Source organism: Scyliorhinus torazame, chromosome 8 (assembly GCF_047496885.1).
Source record: "Scyliorhinus torazame isolate Kashiwa2021f chromosome 8, sScyTor2.1, whole genome shotgun sequence".
Taxonomy (NCBI): Eukaryota; Metazoa; Chordata; class Chondrichthyes; order Carcharhiniformes; family Scyliorhinidae; genus Scyliorhinus; species Scyliorhinus torazame.
In genome coordinates this window covers 115,841,896-115,860,260 of record NC_092714.1, presented here as the reverse complement: position 1 = coordinate 115,860,260, position 18,365 = coordinate 115,841,896, and positions in this window count along the sequence as shown.

The window sequence follows — 18,365 nt, the reverse complement described above, 5'->3', positions numbered from 1 at the left end:
CATGCTGGCCCAGGCCAATGGATTGTATGCTGTGCCTGCCACCTTCCACCGAACTGAGTGAAGCTGCACCACAGGGTCTCAGTGAAATGCAGCCAAGTGTCCTCCAGCTTTTGGCCAGCAGGTGCACATGCACCATGGGAGGGAAGATGAAGAAAGGAAACATAGAAGCAGCAACGCTTCTTGAGTCACTCCCCTTTCTCATACCAGAGGACCATAGGCTGCTTTCCCCTTTGAGGGGAAAAGCTGGCTGGTGATGATTTAACCAGAGGGTCACCACACCTCAGTGAGGGGCAAGGTTGAGGAGTCGGGGCCTTCATGAGTAACCTCAGCAGGTACGAAAATTGTTGGTGTCGTCTGCATCACAAAGGTCTTCCAGCCAACTGAGCTAACTAACCCCAAATGGTATGAATAGTCTTTATGAGAAGGAAGTGGATGCATATGATGGTTGGATTGTTGACTGTTGGAAAGGATTGTTTTTGAGGAGGAGGGGAGATAGCGGAGACGGAAGGGCAGGGGCACTGGATCTGATGGCACTGTCAAATGACCTCATGCACTCTAATTAGGTAAAGTGGACCTAAAGTGAACTCCAGGCAGTTATAGACTTCTCTATCAGCCAGATGTGCAGCTGCACGCACTACGGCCACATCTGGCTTGGATGCCAATAGATGTGAAACTTGTTCTTCTTTCAGTTCCATTGCTCTCTGCAGTATGAAGGGCACAGCAGTTAATGATAATCTTGGAGACCCTTGATCGGGTACACTGAAGGGCACCTCCAGAATTGTCACGGCACCTGCAGTACATCATAAATAACAGAATAGCGTACTCTATTATTGCCCTTGTGGTGACTGGGTCATGTTGCATCTCTTCTCTGGCACACTGGTAGGATTCTTATCAGAGTCAATTACCTTGTCTCCTCATAGGCAGCCTCTGAGGCTATGTAGAGGAGTGAACAGCAATGGAAATATCACTGCTGCAGAAAAAATTAATCATGTAAGCGTCTCAGTTATCAACACATACATGAGATACCATTCCACTGACTGCAAACTAACTGGACATTGAAGATGTGGGCTCCTTTGTGACTGATGAAGATGCCTGATTGATTACAGAATGTTTTAATTGCCCCATGCGTGCAATCAATAATTCCCTGTACCTATGGGAACAGTTGCAGCAAAATCGGCACCCTCTGAATGTTTCACGAGCTTCATCCATGGCAAAGTGTATATTAAGTGGCGGTCTTGGAAGAAATGGGCTGGATTCGCCGATTTTGAGGCTATGTCGCAGGCTGGCGTGGGAACGGTGGCATTTTAGAATAGAACAAATGGTGTAAAATGGCCACCGATCCTCCATTTAGCTGGGGGCTAGGACCAAGGCAGCGTAGAGCACCCGGGTCTAGCTGCCGATATGGCCCAGAGAATTGCCGAGTCTGTGGCCACTCATGCGCACAGTGGTGGCCTGAAGAGGCTGCGCCTTGCCAGCTGCTCGTGGACCCGGCCTGCAAAATAGAGCCCCCCACTTGGCCTGCTCATGAGCCCCGGACCATCCACCAATAGTGCCCCAAGTCCCTGACAAAGTCCCCCTGCCCGAGGACCAGCCCTCCTCCGACTGTGGCGGCCCTGGACTGAGTCCGCAGCCGCCACGCCGAGTTCCCGACGTATGAGACCACACGCGACCAACGCCATTGGGATCTCGGCCAGTCGGAGGCGGAGCACGAGGTGTGGGCCTCAGGCAACGTTCTGAGGCCATCGATAAGGCGTGCAGTGTACTCTCCAAGAATGCCGCTTTGGAGGGGGCAGAGCATCACAAAAGCAATGACGGCAGTGGCGCGCATGCACGGATCCACTCGGGCCGTGTAGGGCTGGCTTTCAGCGCCGGAGAAGCGCACAGCACTCCGGCACCGTTCTAGCCCAGGAAGAAGAGGAGAATTACTGGGCCTGAAGGCCCGTTGACGACGGCGTTGTTCCCGCCGGTTTTGACGCTGGCATCAAACTTGGCTGCGATATCAGTGAATCCCTGCCCATTTCTTTGAAGACCTCCTTCGAGCTGCAGCTCTGTGTCCATCCCCTCTTGTCATGTGTGCAGCATGTGAATGTAGCTGAGGTTGCTGTTGTTGCTGCTCCTGCTGCAGTTTTTGATGTGGCTCTTGATACTGTTGGTGCAGCTAAGTGTGCTGGAGCTGTTAGTGTAGCTGCTGCTCCTTATTAAACATCTGGGCTAGTGCTGCATAAAATTCTCCCAGTCTGTAGTGAAGGCTGACAGCAGGGATGTGAGATCAGAGTAAGTAACCTCCAAAGTAGATGAAAGTACTTCCAAAGAGTTGAAAATAATCCACAAAGCAGTGAAATCGATTTCTCCATTCAAGTTCTGTGAGCACAAGCCTTTCACCAAAGCTGAGCATAAGCTTTGCAGTTTCACTTTTTAAAGGCTTCCCACTGCTCAAGTTTTATTTTCTAATGAGTCCCTCCTCTGCTCTCATCTCATTGACCCTGGCAAGGCACAAACAGCTCGGGAAGTTGCTTGCTAGCTATTAAAGCCAGAATGCTGGGTTAAATTCTAAGTGAATTCTAAGTGATTCTTATTTGAATATGTTAATTGGTTCCCCACAGATTCCCCACTTGGTGCACAGTGGTTAGCATTGTTGCTTCACAGCTCCAGGGTCCCAGGTTCGATTCCCGGCTTGGGTCGCTGTCTGTGCGGAGTCTGCACGTTCTCCCCGTGACTCCGTGGGTTTCCTCCGGATGCTTCGGTTTCCTCCCACAAGTCCCAAAAGACGTGCTGTTCGGTGAATTGGACATTCTGAATTCTCCCTCTGTTTACTTTAACCGGCGCCGGAATGTGGTGACTAGGGGCTTTTCACGTATATCAAGTAACTTCATTGCAGTGTTAATATAAGCCTACTTGTGACAATAATGATTATTAAATTAAAGTGCTTCTGTGTTAAACTCAAAAGTAGGTGGGCTTATATCAGGTCCTTGACCCAACATCAATTTTCAGAACTTCAAATTCCCACCCACCCCCACACCCAAACCCACCTCCTCTCAGCAGTTAAAATTCTGCCAAAATCTCAGATCATTTTCACGTCATTGTGAAATCCTATTGATCAAGATGCTAAGGGAGCTGTTGTCCCTGTGATGTTTTATAAAAGTGTAACTTGAATTGTGGAAAGATTTAGATATCCCTTGCCTGTCACGAGATTGTAACACATTCTAATAGCTCCTCCTTTAATCATGGGAATACAAGTTCAATCATTGACTTAGTGTAGTCAGTATCGGTGAAGAGCATTTTTGTGGATAAGAACTTAATCCATGTAGGAAGCTGCAGAAAGTAAAAAATGCTGTAAAAGAATAAGGAATTTATACTCCAGAAGGAATGTACTTAGAGCTGCCCAGGAAGATCATTCTCAACATCTTGAAGATGAGTACCTGAACCAGTGTGAACATCATTTATTCCTTTTACATGTTCCACGTCAAATCTGTGAAGTATTATAGCCCTTAAATTTGGAATCACATCAGGAATGCATTCTAACGATGTCTAGTGTGTGGTGACTGGTTTAGCTCAGTGGGCTAGACAGCTGATTTGGAAGGCAGAACAAGGCCAGCAGCGGGGGTTCAATTCCTGTATCGGCTTACCCGAACAAGCGCCGGAATGTGGCGACTAGGGGCTTCTCACAGTAACTTCACACGTGTGACAATAAAATATTATTATTATCATCTGAGATTACTCACAAGACACAAAACTTCATCCATGGTGCTGCTTTTGTGATTTCAAAGAGTGACTGGTAAAGCAAATGGCACTGTTACTATCTAAGCCTCAGGGCTGCGAAGATTCAGCGAAGTCTGATTTAATGTGGTTTATTTTTTTCTAGTTTTTAACATAATAGCTTTATTTTCACATTGCCATGGAGATTACTGTTCACTATTAAATACTTGCACTTTAAGGTCTGTTCTTCGGCAAAATAAAATTATAAGAAATAATAACATTTATCTAGATAACTTTTTAAGCTGCTAAAGAGAATAACAAGTAGCTGGTCCTTCTGATGAAGCCAAACTATACCATTAGCTGATTCTCTAAATAAAAAAAGTCATGGCATGTAAGCAACTGCAACAGGAGACAGACTAAGTATGCATCATCAGCCCAACACCAGGTAACCATGCACACTTTGGGAAAACAGAATTGTACATGAACATTCATACCTAACCTTATTATCTGGCACATCTCTCAGTCCTTGATTACCATAATCCCAAGACACTCTGATTTAATGCAGAATGCAAGAGCAGGCATATTTTAGAATTGGGCACAAACCTAATGAAGTTACTACAGTGAACTACATGCACACTAAATACCAAAACAGTAGGTTATAAACAGAGATTAGTTTAATGGTCCAGTACTCAAGGAATCAAAGGAAAGCACTACAGCTGCCTCAGTCCTAATCTTTGGAATTCCATTTTTAAAGCTCTCCAACTCTCTACCTTTCTCTTCTGTGAAAGACATCATAAAATCTCTATGGTCCCTTGATTTCAGATCTCTTTACGAAGCTCAAAGTCCAGTTTTGTCTTATAGCAACCCTTGGGATATTTTACGAGCTTAAAAGCATTCTGGCAAAGCCAGAATTTATTGTCCATTCCCAATGGCCCTGCTGTTCGGATTTTGACCTCGCAATGGTACAGGACTAGTGATCAGAAATGTGAGTAACATGGGAACCTGCAGGTGGTGATGTTTCCATGCACCTGCTGCTCCGTGTCTTCTAGATGGTCAGGTTTGTGCATTGGGGAGGTGCTGTTAAAGAAACCATGGCCTATATCCTTGCTGTACTGTATCCTGTAGATGGTACCCACTGCAGCAAGGAGAAACAGTAAATGCTTAAACTGCTGAATGGGGTGTCGATCAAGTGGGGCTGCTTTGCCCTGAGTGTTGTTGAGCTTGAGTGTTGTTCGAGCTGCATTGATTCAGGCAATTGGGGACTATTTCATCTCATTCCTAACTAGTGTCTTTCTCATGATTCCCTAACTTGTAAAAAGAAATTTGAATTTTCAGTGATTGACTGAAGGATCACATGACAAGATTTCAAGTTTCATGACTTTTAATGTAACAAATTAAAAGCAACCTTTACTTAACATTTCAACAGGCAATCTAAACTGCAAAAAAGCTTCCCCATTCAAATTTGTTTTAAAAATCCCGCTCCACAGTTGTACTTAATCCAGTCCTTTCAGTAGACATTGCATTTTCCAGGGACTAGTTCAAATCCATTTTCAACACCCAATGGTTTGCTTTCTTTTCACTTTTCCAGTTGGATAACTTCTAATCCCCAACGTGACTTTGTGAGGGTTATCCTGGATATTCCTTCCTCTAACCAAACATAGGCAAACATTTCAGTCTTGTTTAAATTCTCATGAACTTCCTGCTTGATGACCAATAGAGATAGGCCATCTCTACCTCTCCAGGCTTTCTCTTCCTTTCTTTCTCTTCTCCTCACTGCTCCAAAACGACTCCAATCAGATGAGGCTAGTCTACCACACAACCAGCGCCAAATGATGTTCTTGCAACTCCACAAGGCAAAACTCGAATACCGGCCCCATTAAAACACATTACAGCAAAATGACTTAAACTGAATATCTTAAAGCAAGGGCTCGCTGTATTCCATTTTACCTTAAATTAAACAGACTATCCCAAAACATAACAAACTTATACACTTCGTATTTGTAACACTGTGTCGATGATAGCAAGGCTTTTTGAGCTGCTCTTTAGCCAGTGTGTCCACATGGCTTGTCTAAGTTATTGTTGTAACCTTACCGTATACATTCAGGAACGGTAATAGAGAAGGCAATGAAAAGGAGGAGATGGCTCCATGCACAAACCCATTCTTAACCACAGCAAAGCCCAACATATGTGTCTTCTTCTGCCAAAATCTTTTTTACATAACTTTCTGGAAGTGGTACCTGATAACAGCACAGTGAGGACAACAAGTCATCTAGGGTCATAATGAACAGAAGGACCTTCATTGATTCTTCCCTAAGGATTGAGGAATAAACATGGGAATGATGGGAAAGGAGCTTGAATTAGAATGCATGAATTCATGTTAAATCATGTAAAGAAAGAGAAATAAAGAGAGGGAAAGAAAGATTAGATTAACAGGAATAGGGACACGAGGCGAGGCAATCGAGGTGGCAGGCCCGAGTCCAGAACATGATGTAGAGGGGGACAGAGCACATTGGGTGGCTCCCACTGAAAATGGATCTTTGAGGAGTTTGAAGTCCGGTCCCGGTGGGAAGAGATTCTTTGATTTTGGAATTTTTGGAAAACCTTTTTGAAAATACTTATTTATTTATTTTCGGATTGAAGAAAGAAAGAAAAAATAATAAGTCGTTAGAGGATGTGAAAAGCAGCTGGGAAGAAGGGAGAAAACCTGGGTTTGCCGTTGAATGAGAAGGCCAGCAAAAGTGCTGACAAGATGGCAGATGCTGGATCGCATGGTGGGGCCGCACTACTTACGGTGGAAAAGATGACCGAGGTGATGGCGGTGGAGCTGGAAAAGCAGTTTGCGAGGCACATGGAGGCTTTGAGGAAGGAGACGGCTGTCGCATTGAAGTCATTGGTGGAGGAGGCAATCGCCCCGGTGAGGGTAGCTGTGGCAAAGACATCGGCCGAGGTGAGAGTGCAGGGCGAGAAGATGAAGGAAGTGGAGGAGGCCGTGTCGCAGCACAGCGACCACCTCGATGGGGGACAAGCTGCGGAGAGTGGTGTGTGGTGATATGCATCACTGTAAGGACACAAGGGGTTAATGTAAATACACGTAGACTAGATAGACACAAAAAGTGACTCCAGTGACACAAGCCTCCACAACGAGCTCGTGGACAGACTCCACGATAGAAGCAACACAAGACTCCAGGGCACAGTCCTTGCATGAACAAGAAGTGATGACAGTCTCCACAGCGAGACCAATGCACAATTCCACACAAGGAACGCTGCAAGACTCCACAGAGGGAGTGACACAGGCGTCCACAGCGAGCTCGTGGACGGACTCCACGATCAAAGGAACACAAGACTCCAAAGTCATGTGGATAATGTGACAAAGTCAAAATAATAAGGACTCGAGTCCTTGCATGAACAAGACCATGAGGGTCTAGCAACCTCCTCTGAGCAACCAGCAGCAGACGATGCAGGTCTGCCACACTCAAGTGCACAGCAAGAAGACTATGACAGTCTACCATGCTCCAGTGAACAACAAAGCGACTATGACAGTCCACCCAGATTGTTTGAGCCACCAGAAGAAGACTCTGACAGTCTAACCAGCTCAAGTGAAAGACAAGAAGATTCTGAGGCTCTACCCACTGTATGTGCGACAAGTGACGATGGCATCCCACTTCCCATACCAGATGTGCAACGTGACAGACCTCAGCTAGAATGTACAGAGGCACTCGACAATCACAGTGAGACTACTGGCGACTCCAGTGACACCAGGTTACTTCTGGACTTATTGTTTAATGATCACTGTTATCATAACTTGTACAGAGCATCACTTATTTACCTGTTTTTGTTCAATTTTCTTTAACACTGTACAGAAAATATGTAACACGATAAAAAGGGGGATGTGGTGATCACTGTAAGTACACAAGGGGTTAATGTAAATACACGTAGACTAGATAAACACCAGAGGGAGCACCAGAGACATGACACACAGACATTCAACCAATAGGTCAGTAAGATAGGACACGACCAATGGGCATTCACGATACACACGGAGGTGACACTGCCACAGGAGGGCATTACACCAACATATATAAGGACACAGCACACATGATCTTCCTCTTTCCAGTGGAGACACTCAGTGTGTACACAGGGTTGATTTAAAACACATCACTCCCATCATGTAGATTGTAGCAGACTGGTTCGTCAGTCTGAGTAGCTATAGAAGGATTAACAGTGGAGTTGAATCCAAGTAGGAGAATTGTTAATAGTTTAATAATCGTGTTAAAGCTATCTCCAAGTCTGAACCTTCCTTTGTCAGAGTGCACATCAAGGAAGCAGCTTATGCTACGTCAAGAGCATAACAAAACATGGTGGAGGTCAACAGAGGACTCCGAGCAAAGCTCAATGGCTTGGAGAACTGCTCGAGATGGCACAATTTGAGAATTGTGGGCTTGCCCGAAGGGACAGAGAGCCCAAGGCCAACAGAGTACTTCGCTAAGATGCTGGCGGAGCTGATGGGGGAGGGTGAGAACTCCTCCCGGTACGAGCTGGACCAAGCTCATCGGTCATTAAGGCCGAAGCCCAAGGTGAATGAGGCACAAAGAGCAGTAATTATCTGCTTCCATAAGTACTGCATGAAGGAGAAGGTGTTAAGGTGGGTAAAGCAGAAGCACGAGGTGCAGTGGGACGGTGCTGGAGTTCGGATCTATCAGGACTTGATGGTGGAGTTGGCAAAAAGACGAGCGGCGTTCGGGCGGGTGAAGGAGGCACTGTACAAAAAGGGGGTATGGTATACCCGACAAAGCTGAGGGTGACGTATGATGCCAAAGACTTTTATTTTGAGACAGTGGAAGTGGCTGAGGCGTTTGTGAGGGCGGAAGGCTTGGGACAGACGTGAGGAGAGGAGCTGGAAGAGAGACTGTGGACTGTGTTTGGGGAGCTGGAAAATGTATAAATGTCATAACTTTCTTTTTACTGACGTGTATTGTCATTTACTTCTCTTCACATTGTTACAGAGTTCAAGTTATTGGTTGGGTTGATTGGCATTCTGTGTTGCAACGGTTATGTCTTATTTTAGTGAACGTGAGATGACGTTTGTGCAAAACAAATAGCAAAGCATTCTTAATCAACTGGCAAATTCTGCAAATTCGCAACTTGCAGCATACAAAAAGACAACAATTTATAAAGCAGCTTCAAACTAAGAAAACCGTCAAATTCACTTCACAGAAGAGATATAAGGCAACATTTCACAGGAGACACAGGCTGATAATGGAAAGCTTGGACAAAGAGGTGGGTTTTAACAATGTACAGGGGCACGGGGAAAAGGCAGGGGAATAGCACTAATCATGATGCTTGTCTGGAGAGCCGGTGCACATATGAAATGCCAAATTGCCTCCTTCTGCATCCTAACAATTCTGTAATTTAAGGATCTTAAAGAAGGAGAGAGTGGTAGGAAGGCAAGGATGTTTAGGGAGATGATGTGTTGGGTGTTCTGGATCACATACAGGTCACCAACACTTGAAATAGTGCAACACTATTTTATTGAATCATTAACTGTTTAAACTTACTTAGACTGTGGGTTAATACGATACTAGCTTTAACTAAAGAACTTTGCCTTGTCCAAACCAGTCGATGCACTCAGCACATGGTGAATGTCTGTGTTGCAGGCTGTGAGCTCTGTCCTCCTAGCTAGCTGCAACTCGAATGAGCGGGAACTCTGATGCCCCCTGTCTTTATAGTGCATGTCCTCTCACTGGTGATTGGCTGTGGTGTTGTGTGTGTTGATTGGTCCCACTGTGTGTCCATCAGTGTGTGTCTCCACCATGATATACTGGTGTATATTATGACATCCCCCCTTTTATAAAAAATGTACCTGCGTGGCAATATATAGTGTATGGTGAATGTTCCTGACTATGTGTGTGCAAAATATTTACAGGACTATGTACATAAAAACTAAGCTATTTACATGGAAGGTGCCTGGTGCCGAAAAACAGTGTGTTACAAGAATAACGAGATGAACACTACATACAAACCACTTGAACGATTAAACGGAAGAACAGAACAAATCAGAAAGTCCATAAGTCCACAAAGTTCACAAATTAAGTCTCTGAGGTGGGCGATGAATTCTGGTTGACCGCCTCAAGGGTGGGTCGGGAGCCGCCGGCTGAGGAGCGGGCTGGACTGCGTCAGAGTGAGGAGGATGCAGAGTGACCGGAATCTCTGCATAGTCCAGGTCAGGGTCAACAGGAGGGCGTGGCAATGGTGGAGGATCACGTAGCGAGTGCGGAACGAGACGAAGGGCATGTCGATTGCGGCGCAGAATGGAGCCATCCGGTAGACGAACCAGGAACAAGCGGGGAGCCACCTGCCGAAGAACCACAGCAGTTGCAGACCAGCCACCATCCGGAAGATGGATGCGGACGTTGTCATCTGGAGCCAGAACAGGGAGATCAGCTGCACGGGAGTCATGAGCCGCCTTGTGCTGTGCACGAGACAGTTACATTCGTTGAAGGACCGGAACGTGGTCAAGGTCTGGGACATGAATGGACGGCACCGTCGTCCTCAGGGTACGTCCCATGAGCAGCTGGGCTGGCGACAGGCCAGTGGACAGTGGGGCCGAGCGATAGGCCAGCAGGGCGAGGTAGAAATCGGACCGAGCATCGGCAGCTTTGCAGAGGAGCCGTTTGACTATGTGGACGCCCTTCTACGCTTTGCCATTGGATTGGGGCTACAGGGGACTGGATGTCACATGCACAAAGTTGTACCTCCTGGCAAAGTTGGACCATTCCTGGCTTGCGAAACAGGGGCCATTGTCCGACATGACAGTGAGTGGGATGCCGTGTCGAGCAAAGGTGGCCTTACAGGCACGGATGACTGCAGACAATGTGATGTTGTGTAAACGTACCACCTCCGGGTGGTTTGAAAAATAGTCTACAATCAGGACATAGTCCCTGCTCAGCGCGTGGAACAGGTCGATGCCCACCTTGGACCAAGGGGACGTGACCAACTCATGGGGCTGTAGGGTCTCACGTGGTTGGGCCGGCTGGAAGCGCTGACAAGTGGGGCAGTTGAGCACTGTGTTGCCGATTTCTTCATTGATGCCGGGCCAGTACACTGCCTCTTGGGCCCGTCGGCGGCACTTCTCCATGCCAAGATGGCCCTCGTGTAGCTGTTCCAAGACGAGCTGGCGCATGCTGTGCGGGATGACAATGCTGTCCAGTTTCAGGACAACACCATCGACTACCGCCAGATCATCTCTGATGTTGTAGAAACTGCGGGCATTGGCCCTTGAGACACCCGCCTGCTAGGTGGCGCATGACATGCTGTAGCAAAGGGCCAGTCGCTGTCTCGCGGCAAATTTGGATGAGGCGTTCATCCGTGGCAGGTAGATTGGAGGCCACGAAGGCCACATGGGCGTCAACCTGGCAGATGAATCCCGCTGGGTCACATGGAGTGTTGACTGCCTTGGAGAGAGCGTCGGTGATGATTAGGTCTTTGCCCGGGGTGTGTGCCAGCTGGAAGTCATATCGCCGGAGCTTGAGCAGAATACGCTGGAGGCGAGGCCACCTTGTCCGCATCCAGCCGCACACCCAACTGGGAGATGTGGTCCCCTAGGAAATTGAGTTCCGTCTGGCCAAAGGAGCATTTGGCTCTGATGAGGCGTAGGCCCTGCTCCCGTATGCGTTTGAACACGCGCTGGAGGCGACTGACATGCTCCTGCGGGCCAAATGATTATGTTGTCGACATAAACGCGAACAAAGAACAAAGAAATGTACAGCACAGGAACAGGCCCTTTGGCCCTCCAAGCCCGTGCCGACCATGCTGCCCGACTAAACTACAATCTTCTACACTTCCTGGGACCGTATCCCTCTATTCCCATCCTATTCATGTATTTGTCAAGATGCCCCTTAAATGTCACTATCGTCCCTGCTTCCACCACCTCCTCCGGTTGCGAGTTCCAGGCACCCACTACCCTCTGCGTAAAAAACTTGCCTCGTACATCTACTCTAAACCTTGCCCCTCTCACCCTAAACCTATGCCCCCTCGTAATTGACCCCTCTACCCTGGGGAATAGCCTCTGACTATCCACTCTGTCTATGCCCCTCATCATTTTGTAGACCTCTATCAGGTCTCCCCTCAACCTCCTTCGTTCCAGTGAGAACAAACCGAGTTTATTCAACTGCTCCTCATAGCTAATGCCCTCCATACCAGGCAACATTCTGGTAAATCTCTTCTGCACCCTCTCTAAAGCCTCCACATCCTTCTGGTAGTGTGGCGACCAGAATTGAACACTATACTCCAAGTGTGGCCTAACTAAGGTTCTATACAGCTGAAACATGACTTGCCAATTCTTATACTCAATGCCCCGGCCAATGAAGGCAAGCATGCCGTATGCCTTCTTGACTACCTTCTCCACCTGTGTTGCCCCTTTCAATGACCTGTGGACCTGTACTCCTAGATCTCTTTGACTTTCAATACTCTTGAGGGTTCTACTTTTAATGCCTTCCATCATTTGGTCCATGATACTGTGGAACACTTCTGAAGCCGATATGATCCCAAACGGCATCCTGTTGTAACAATATCTGCCAAAGGGGGTGTTAAAGGTACACAGTTTCCTGCTGGATTTGTCGAGCTGTATTTGCCAGAATCCTTTCGAGGCGTCAAGTTTGGTGAAGAGCTTGGGGCGAGCCATCTCGCATGGGATCTCTTTGCGCTTGGGAATTGGATAATGCTCCCTCATGATATTGCGATTCAGATCCTTGGGATCAATGCAAATTTTCAGCCCGTCGGAAGGCATTTTTACGCACACCATGGAACTGACCCAGTCGGTTGGTTCCGTAACTCTGGAGATCACTCCTTGTTCTTGGAGGTCCTGCAGCTGCTGCTTGAGGCGGTCCTTGAGAGGTGCTGGGACTCTGTGAGGTGCAGCACCACAGGCGTGGCGTTCTATTTGAGTAGGATCTTGTAAGTATATGGGAGCGTGCCTATGCCTTCGAAGACGTCGCGGTGCTGGTCGATGATGGCGTCGAGTTGCGCCCAGAAGTCAGCGTCCTGGAAGGCGGGCGTGTCATCAGGAGAGAGAGTGAACTCTTTGAATGAGGTTCAACAGCTTGCACGCCTGTGCGCCAAGCAGGGAGTCCTTCGAGGAGCCCACGATCTCGAAAGGAAGGATGGCTTTCCGTGACTTGTGCGTCACTTCAAGTTGGCACGAGCCGGTAGCAGGAATGATGTTGCCATTGTAGTCCAATAGCTGGCAGGCCGATGGAAGGATGACTGGTTTGACACAAAGGCTTTGGAAAGCAGACCACGCCATGAGATTGGCGGAGGCACCAGTGTCCAGGCGGAATCGTATTTGGGACCAGTTGACCGTCAGGGTGGCACACCCATCATCGTCTGGATCGATGCTGTATACCGACAGCGGCTGGTGTCTTTGCTTCAGGGACAGCCTGTTTTACGTTCCGACGACGACTCGAAAAGGCGCCTTCGGGTCCTCGGTGTCACTGCTGTGTGGGAGGTCCACATCGGACTCGGTGACCGTGGGTTGAATTGCCCGAATATTCCTGCGAGGCTGGCTGAAGCGATATGAATTGGAAGGCTGAGCTGCTCGACAGCATGCAGCATAGTGGCCAAGTCTTCCACATCGTAGACATTGTCGAGATTTTGCGGGGCATTGCCGCTTTAAATGGGCGGAGCCACAGTTGCCGCAAGTCATAATGTCAGCACGGTCACTATGCCACCGCGCATGTGCGGTGCGGCCGTGCGCGCCTGCGCATTACGTTCCTCAACGTCGCTGTCCCCTCGTTTGGTGCGTACAAGCGCGGAAGTCTGCGAAAAGCGCGCAAAATGGCCGCCTTCATCCAGGCTGAGGCCTTGGAGGTGCTCAATCACTTGGACCCGTTCCACCTCGTGGGGACCTTGCCGCGCCTTTTCAGCCGCTTGTATATGGGAATACCAACTCGTGGCATTTTCATGTAAGACACAGGTCTCGATGGTGGTCGCTAGGGCGAGTTGCTTTACTTTGAGGACCGAAAACGATCTGCTCGGGTATCATGGAGTCGAAGGTGGGCCCGTAGCTGCAAGATTGTGCAAGGATGCAGCACGGTAGCATTGTGGATAGCACAATTGCTTCACAGCTCCAGGGTCCCATGTTCCATTCCGGCTTGGGTCACTGTCTGTGCGGAGTCTGCACATCCTCCCCGTGTCTGCGTGGGTTTCCTCCGGGTGCTCCGGTTTCCTCCCACAGTCCAAAGATGTGCAGGTTAGGTGGATTGGCCATGATAAATTGCCCTTAGTGTCCAAAACTGCCCATAGTGTTGGGTGGAGGTGTTGACTTTGGGTAGGGTGCTCTTTCCAAGAGCCGGTGCAGACACAATGGGCCGAATGGCCTCCTTCTGCACTGTAAATGCAATGATAATCTATGATTAATCTAGGACAAAGGTTCGGCACAACATCGTGGGCCGAAGGGCCTGTTCTGTGCTGTATTTTTCTATTTTCTATGTTCTATGATGCGGAGGAGCATAAGAAAGGATTGGAAAGGTTCATCCTTACCCTGCTGGAACACGTAGCGTTCAAAACTTTCATTCACCTATACGCTGCAGTGAGTGTCAAACTTGAGGAGGACCGTCTTGAACTTCGTCTTGTCTTCATCATCTGCAAAGGTAAGAGAGTTGAAAATGTGAATGGCATGGACCACGGCCGTGGAGAGGAGAAGAGCAATCTTTCTGGTGTCCGAGGCGCCCTCCCTGGCTGTGGATTTGAGGAAGAGCTGGAAGTGCTGTTTGAAAATCTTCCAGTTGGCCCGAGGTTGCCGGCGATGCGGAGCGGCGGCAGCGGGCAGATGTTGTCCATGCCGCAGGATGACGGAATGCTGGCGGAAGGCAGATCACTTGCAGGTAGGTCTAAGAAGTGCTAGTATCCCACACGCCTGGTATCATGATGTGTTGGGTGTTCTGGATCACATACAGGTCACCAACACTTGAAATAGTGCAACACTATTTTATTGAATCATTAACTGTTTAAACTTACTTAGACTGTGAGTTAATATGATACTAGCTTTAACTAAAGACCTTTGCCTTGTCCTAACCAGTCGATGCACTCAGCACATGGTGAATGTCTGTGTTGCAGGCTGTGAGCTCTGTCCTCCTAGCTAGCTGCAACTCGAATGAGCGGGAACTCTGAATCCCCCTGTCTTTATAGTGCGTGTGCTCTCACTGGTGATTGGCTGCGGTGTTGTGTATGTTGATTGGTCCCACTGTATGTCCATCAGTGTGTGTCTGCACCATGATATACTGGTGTATATTATGACAGGAGAGATTTCCAGTGCTTAAGGTCCTGGCAGCTTCAGGTATGGCCATCAATGGTGGAGCAATTAAAATTGGCAAAGCTCAAGAGGCCAGAATTCGAGAGTACTAATATCTCAGAGGGTTGTGAGAACTGGAAGGGATTACGGAGATAAGGAGGGACATGTGATTGAAAAGATTTGAAAACAAGGCTGAGAATTTTAAAATCAAGGCTTTGCTTAATCAAGAGCCAATTAAAGTACGAGTTAGTTCCCTGAAATCTCTGGTTAATTCATTATATTTTCAAGCAATATCCGGCCCTATATTTTCTCAAGCAGGAGTACATCCTTTTCTTTCTCACTATCGAAGCAGTTAGTAAAATGACTGGTTCCGGGGCATTGGTGCCGATGATTCTGTGGACTATCTGCTCGAGGGTGTTGTGGGCTGGAGTCAGGGTGCTCCTCCGCAGCTATCTGCCTCTCACTCCTGTTTCGAGAAACTTTCTCCTACAAAAGAGAGCGCAGAATATCAGTGACTGCCCCACATCAGAAACATGGCGCCAGATTTTCCAACCCTTCCCGCCGGTGAGATTTTCATGCGCTTCCCGCTGGTGGAATTTCCGGGACCCATCGAAGGTAACCCCCTGCAGTGGGTTCCCTGGCAGCCGGTGGGACCAGAAGATCCTGCAGGCAGACAATGCCGAACCACCTCCGACATTGGAAAACATGATCATGGTCTCTTTGCTGGCTTTGACCTCTTTACACAGTACGTTCAGGGTGATATCACTAAAGTAGGTAGCACTCTCCTTTCTACCATATGCCATACCTTGTCCCTGTTTGGACAAACGCTTTAACCAGCAGCATACAGCCTTGCTTCTCCTTGTATGGGACTGCACCTTTAAAAAGGGAAGGCATGCCCTGGAGTACTCTCGGACCATCATTGTGTGGGCCAAACAAAGTTATGCTTTTATGAGTCCTTTCCCAGAAAACTGTCTAGTCTGAAGTGATAGTTTTCTGGGGATATGATGCTTAATTTGGTATTAACGCAATCCTTACACTCTACTTCAAGAATAAAGTATGGGTTTAAAAAATTTAATATTGATTAAAAGTCACACTGTACCTAAGAAAAAATGTAACATTTTTATCTGACTGGCTTTGGGGTCCTTTAAAAATGGCCAGAGTTCATAAGCAGCTTCTTTTGCAATTCAAATTATCGTGCCAAAAGTAACTTGACATCATCTTGCAAATGTAGTTTGAGGTTTGAGAGGGGGATATCATCACTCTGTGATTGATTCAGTTTGCATAGCTCCTTCTTAAAATTCAATTTAGGAAACCCACTAACTGTTAGCTCTGGAATGTGGAAGGAGCCATATCATTTGTATCAGAGAGTGAATTAGAAACAATCTTGGAGGAAACAATCCTGTAAGTTTGGAGCTCCTAAGAGAGAGTAAATCGGTGTAAATTTTCCCAGTGTTAGTATAATTTAGCGCTAACAACAAGTGTCGGAAATGTAACTGATGCACGATCAATAATTACTAAAACGAGGTTGTAGTACAACTGAAGGCTTTAATAAGCTAGAAGTGTTCCCCAGCAGCTCAGGTACAGAATGAGGGCTGCTGGGACGGCACGGGTTCTTATACCCCGCCTATCGGGGCGGAGCTACTATACTCTACAGCCAATGGTAAAACCCCTAGGTTTAACCAATGGCACTTCAGCCTCTCAGGTACCGTAATACCTGATAATATTATAGTAGAGCAGGTTCCGGGTCTTAACGAAATGGAAAAAGCGAGTGACCCCCGGGTGGCAGAGGTCCTCGTGGAGGGCTCGGAGGCAGTCCACTTGTGCGGTGGCACATGTGCCGCGGGACAGGGCGTCAGGGGTCTCGTTTAGCTTCCCGGGATGGTACAAGATCTCATAGTTGTAGGCGGAGAGTTCGATCCTCCACCTCAAGATCTTGTCGTTTTTTATCTTGCCCCGCTGTGCATTATCAAACATGAAGGCCACCGACCGTTGGTCAGTGTGGAGAGTGAATCTCCTGCCGGCCAGGTAATGCCTCCAATATCGCACAGCTTCTAATATGGCCTGGGCCTCCTTCTCGACTGAGGAGTGGCGAATTTCGGAAGCATGGAGGGTATGTGAGAAGAAGGCCACGGGTCTGCCCGCTTGGTTGAGGGTGGCCGCCAGAGCTACGTCGGACGCATCGCTCTCGACCTGGAAGGGGAGGGACTCATCGATGGCGCGCATCGTGGCCTTTGCAATGTCTGCTTTGATGCGGCTGAAGGCCTGGCGGGCCTCTATCGACAGAGGGAAAGTTGTGGATTGGATCAGGGGACGGGCTTTGTCTGCATAGTTGGGGACCCACTGGGCGTAGTAACTCAAAAACCCTACTCAGCGCTTCAGGGCCTTGGGGCAGTGAGGGAGGGGGAACTCCATAAGGGGGCGCATGCTTTCAGGGTCGGGCCTATAACTCCATTTCGCACTACGTAGTCGAGGATGGCTAGGGGGTCGGTGCTAAACACGCATTTATCCTTACTGTATGTTAGGTTAAGGATTTTAGAGGTCTGGAGAAATTTTTGGAGGTTGGTGTCGTGGTCCTGCTGGTTGTGGCTGCAGATGGTGACATTACCGAGATACGGGAATGTTGCCCGTAGACCGTACCGGTCAACCATTTGGCCATCTCGCGCTGGAAGACCGAGACCCCGTTAGTGACACCGAAGGGAACCCTTAAGAAGTGATAGAGCCGCCCGTCTGCCTCGAAAGCAGTGTATTTGCGGCCACTAGTGCAGATGGGGAGCTGGTGGTAGGCGGACGTGAGATCCACCGTGGAGAAGACTTTAAAATGCGCAATCCTGTTTACCAGGTCGGATATACGGGGGAGAGGGTACGCGTCCAGCTGCGTAAACCTGTTGATGGTCTGACTGTAGTTAATGACCATCCTATGCTTCTCCCCGGTCTTTACCACCACTACTTGAGCTCTCCAGGGCCTGTTACAGGCTTCAATGACCCCTTCCCGCAGCAGCCTTTGGACCTCTGACCTAATAAAGATCCGGTCCTGGGCACTGTACCGTCTGCTCCTGGTGGAGACGGGTTTGCAATCCGGGGTGAGGTTCGCAAACAGGGAAGGCGGGTCGACCTTAAGGGTCGTGAGGCCGCAGACAGTAAGGGGGGGGTATAGGGCCGCCGAATTGGAAGGTCAGACTTTGCAGGTTACACTGAAAATCTAAACCCAGGAGTGTAGCCGCGCAGAGGTGGGGAAGTGCATAGAGGTGGAAATTTTTGAATTCTCTTCCCTGGACTGTGAGGTTTGCTAGACAGAACCCCTTTATCTCCACTGAGTGGGAACCAGAGGCCAGTGAGATTCTTTGATTAACAGGGTGGATAAGGAGGGAACAGCGCCTTACTG